Genomic DNA, 5,077 nt, shown 5'->3' on the forward strand with positions numbered 1-5,077 from the left:
GGAAAAGCAGCCCAACTATAAGACTCATTCTGTGAATTTCTGTTTTCTCCTATATATTAAGTCAGTAATTTATTTCTCCTTTGTTAGTTCCTCAATGTCTTGAAGCAGATTTTATTTCATATTTTCTACTTGTCATTGACAAAAGAGTTGGTTCAAATTAGATAGTCCACCATTTCTAGAAGCAGAATGCCTCTGAAAAAAGTAAAAGTGTTAGTTACTTAGCCGCATCTGACTCTTTGTGACCCTATGCACTGTAGCCTGCCAGGCTCCTCTGTTCATGGAATTCTCCAGACAAGAATACTGGAGTGGGCAGCCATTCCCTTCTCCAGGGGATCTTCCTGACCCAGGGATAGAACCCAGGTTTCCTACACGGAAGGCAGATTTTTACTGTCTGAGCCACCAGGGAAGCCTTTAAATTGTTTATTAATAAAACCTACCATCCTTCCATGTGTAAGCCTCAATTTCTGTCTCAGAAATCCAGGCAACAACAGAGCTGGAACAAACAAGTTGAGACTGTAGTGGGAAGTGACCCCTGAGCCTGTATATAAAATGTGTGAATTTAAGGTGAATTTCTTCACAAGCCTCCTTGACTGTGAAGCCAGTTCAAAATGACATAGTAAAAGAACGAAATTTGGGATATCTTATCTAAGCTCCCCACCTAGTCCAAACTGAAAACAAGGTCAAACACTGGTACCAATGTTTTAAAATAGCCTGTATCTAAGAGTCTTGGATTCCTTTAACAGATTCTTTGCCTCAGCCACTCCTCCAGAGGCAACCTAATTGAAGGCCATTGCTTATAGAATCTCATGCACATTTTCTTAAGATTTGCTTTGTGGCCTGTGTTTTCAACGCTGACTTTGTGAGGTCTGTGTGTTTATTTAAGGCTTAGCAAGTAAATCTCTACTTCCATAGAAAGGCACCCTTGCTCTAGCAGAGGTTGTGGAGCCACCAGTGTACCCCCTTCAAGATAAGCATGCATGTTCTCTCAGTCTCGGGGAGTGTTGGCTGCTGACAGCTCACAGACATGCTCCTCTCCAGGAACTGCCTTCACTGGAAGAGGTGGTTTGTCCAAGGGAACATCCCTTCCCTGGAGAGAGCACATATCAAATATGTGAGTAAAAAGTGCGTCACATTACCTAGCTTTAGGAAGTCTCTGAAGGGTCCTCCTAGCTCCAGAAGTCTCTGTGAGTTCGATGAAATCCTCTACTGAATCTGCAGCACAGTTCAGCCTCACCCTCTCCTTAGTCCTGCTGTGACTGAAAGCACCCCCAGCAAGCTCCTGCATGCACCTGAGTGTGTTTCCTCAGAAACTGATCTAGGACACTCATCTGTATGAAAAATAGCCACTTGACTTGGACAAAGCCATCGTAAGTAGCAGCATTCTAGCACAGTAACCCTCAAGTGAACACTAGAAGCAAAGTCCTTCTAGAGCCTGTCCAGGCCACAACAATAAAAAGGCTACACAGCATACAAAAATCTCTATGTTGGGAATGGATAAAGAAAATGTATATATTTATATATATATATATATATTCCATATGTATAGTGGACTATTGCTCAGCCATTGAAAAAAAAAAGAGAGAGAGCAAAATAATATCATTTGTAGCAACAGGGATGGACCCAAGACTGTCATACTGAGTGAAATGTCAGACAGAGAGACAGCAGACAATGTTGCTTGTATATGAAATCTGAAAAATGGGAAAAGTGAACATATTTACAGGATGCAAATAGAGTCACAGATGTAGAAAACAAACTTATTGGCACCATAGGAAAGGGGAAGGAATAATCTGGGAGATTGGCATTGACATATACATATTGCTATATATAAAATATGATATGTATAAAATAGATAAAATGGATAACAAAATAGATATATATTATATATTTCAAATAAAATAGATAATTAATTATAAAATAGATAATTAATTAATTAGAATCTACTAAATAGCACAGGAACATACTCAATACTCTATAATGACCTATATGGGAAAAGCATCTAAAAAAGAGTGACTTTATGTATACATATAACTGACTCACCTTGTATTACACCTGAAACTAACACAATATTGTAATCAAATATACTACAATAATATTTTTAATTAAAAATTTATTAAAAACTCCATGTTAAACCACATGAGCCACTGCATACTAGCAAGATCAAAACCTCATGTTGTCATTCCCTAATTTCTAAAGCCAAACGTTTCTCATACATTAATTTGTTCTTCATTTCCACAATGATTTTTTCCTCCATGCTTATCTTCTAACAAAGGCCCCAGTAACCTTCATTAATTCTCTTCTGAATTAAACTTACTATCCTAAACCATGGACATCCATTGACCCTCCATAAAATGAGTGAAAATGTGTGCTTAAACTTTATTCTAACTTTGTTTATAAATTACAGAGTTTTCTTGGTCTTAAGTTGCAGCTCTTCTCTGAGTTCAACACAGAGAAGGTTTCTTTTTCTATTTTGGATTTATCTCTGTGAGATGAATTATGAAATATTTCTCTCTACCATTTTCCCAGAAGTTCATGCTGATATCTAACATGTTGCTTTTCATATAAATTTTGGAATGGCTAGTTGCATTTTCTCCTCTGCCTTAGAAAACATAGATAAAAATAAAATTAGATACAGGTAACATGGGTGTTATTGTGAAAAATTTAATTTAGCCTTAGCAAATTTTTTTTTTAAATCAAAGTTATCAACTTTTTTTTTTTTTTTTTAAGACAGACAAAGACTTGTTTTATTGAATGAGTGATCTATGTAACTGCCAAGGCCACTGTGTACAGACAAGAAGGGTAGAACCTATTTCTTGGTCTCTTCCTCCTTGGACAGAACCTTGATGATTTCCTCCTTCTGGGCCTGGAGCCCCTTTTCAAAGTCCTTTCTGATTCTCTAACCTTAGATCTGAAAGGTCTAAGCCTGGTGGGCCTGAAGCTTCTTATAAGTGTTGTCCACCTTCAGCTTATGGATATGTTCCATGAAAACACACTTGATTTTGAATACATTACCCTTCCCTTACAGGTAGAGGCTGTGATATATATGGCAGTCTTTATTCTTAGATTTGTGGTATTTTCTGAGTAGTTTGTGTGCAATTCTCATCCTTCTCATCCTCTTCATCTAGGTTACCTTATTCAGCATTGGATACCCTTTCACATACCTATGCCCATATGCCTACCCTTTCGGCAGCCCAAGGTGTTTTTCCCAGCTTCAAGCCCAGAAATGAACAGTGACAGTGACAGGTTTCTGGATAGTCAGCCCATCTAGGATCAGCTTCTGGATCTGCTATTGGGAGTTGGCATTGGATATTTCGTTAGTATCAGTGGGGTCCCACCAGCACTTTTTCTTGCATTGGAGGACACTGAAGCCTGAGCATGATCGTGGCTGTGGTCACAGTGGCAAAAGGAAAGCCAGCGTTATCAACATTTCTCTGATATTCAGGCAACATCCTGGATTAGTTAGGATCAAGTTCGGCTGTGACAGAAAATTCAGATTAACAAAATCTTTAAAAACATGTAATTATATTTCTTGTGAAAAGACTATAAGTAGGCAGCTCAGTGTTGTTATGACATTTCATTGTGCGGGGGACTTGGTTCCAGTTTCCTCTTTTGTTTGAGGGGCTTGGGGTTTTGCTTTTTTGTTTTCTTTAGGTCTTTACCATGCTTGGTCTTCATTCCAAAGGTCATCCTGATCTCTGAAATGATTTGAGAGATTCTTTCATCAAATTCTCCTTTTAGTCAGCATAAGGAAAAAGGAATAAGCCGAGCATACTCACCCCTCACTGCCTCAGTTCCACTTTGCGGTATCTGTACACTACATTGAACAGACCACAGGCACATGACCACAGCCAGCTAAAACGTTGCCTAAGAGGTGCAATCTTATTCTGCTGGCTATAATTGGGAGTCGATTCATTCTAGAGGAAGTACAAAATAGATTCTTGGAGACAATCACTAGTCTCTTCCATATAACCCCATTTGGCAATATCTATCTATTTAGGTACATAAATGTATAGGTAGTAACTTGAATAGGTCATCTGGAAATATCATTGTTCAAAGACCGTGGATGTTTGTCTCAGGACAATTTATACCCAAATTAGGGCTCATACTCATTTTAAATATTTCTCTTCCTCAAGTCTTTGGCATTCTCTTTGAAGTGCAATTGGTTGCCTACTAGAGTTGGACAGAGTTGTAGCAAGGTCAAGAAAAGCCTCTGTATTAGAGCAGAACCAAATTATATTTCGAGAAGAATATTGGTCCTCACTACAGATGCTATCAGTCTCCTGGGAGCAAACCTGAGATTCAAACAACCATCCTGGAGTAAGTATCCAAAAGCCACAAAAATTTCCAATTGCAAATTCCATCTGTATCATTAATAATCCACTGATTATTAATGTTACTCCTCTGCATTTAACAGATAATATAAAACTGTCATACATAGGTGCATGTTAGAGTATATAACCTAAAAGTCTGTGCTGACAAAAAACATAATTCAAATTATTTCAACATAAACAATATTTATGGGAGATTTACAGTCTACTCACTCATGTAGGTTATGCAAAACTTGCCATTGAGTTTTCCAGAACATCAGAGAGCTGCTCCCATGGACCAGATCCTTAGGCTGACATGATTACCCTACTTTAAGAAACTTAAACATACCTGTGAACCTCATGAAATTTACTCAAAGAATACTCCTTGAGAACATCTTTTACTATACCAAATAGTTTCTCCTCTATGAGAACTAATGAGAGAAATTTCCTTGTGGCCTCAGGACCAAGAAAGGTGAGGAGGTTTTGTGCATGGTTTTGTAAGTAATTTTCAATTATTTTTAGACAAAAAAAGTTATTATGCATTTAAGCATGAGTTTGTGAGCTGTTTGGTGATGTGGGGGCCTTGAATGTGAAACAACTGTTAGTTACTCAGTCGTGTCTGACTTGTTTTGACCCTGTGGACTCTAGCCTGCCAGGCTCCTCTGTCCATGGAATTCTCGAGGCAAGAATACTGGATTGAGTAGCCATTCCCTTCTCCAGGGAAATTTCATCATGCAGGGATCAAACCCAGATCTCCTGTATTTCAGGCAGAT

The 5,077-nt window shown here is 38.3% G+C and overlaps 1 pseudogene; it reads right to left on the minus strand.

Moving 5' to 3' along the window:
• Positions 1-2,803: 2,803 nt before the first annotated feature.
• Positions 2,804-3,684, minus strand: LOC133074469 (large ribosomal subunit protein eL19-like; annotated as a pseudogene).
• Between the last annotated feature and the right edge of the window lie 1,393 nt (positions 3,685-5,077).

This window comes from Dama dama, chromosome 20 (genome assembly GCF_033118175.1).
Source record: "Dama dama isolate Ldn47 chromosome 20, ASM3311817v1, whole genome shotgun sequence".
NCBI lineage: Eukaryota > Metazoa > Chordata > Mammalia > Artiodactyla > Cervidae > Dama > Dama dama.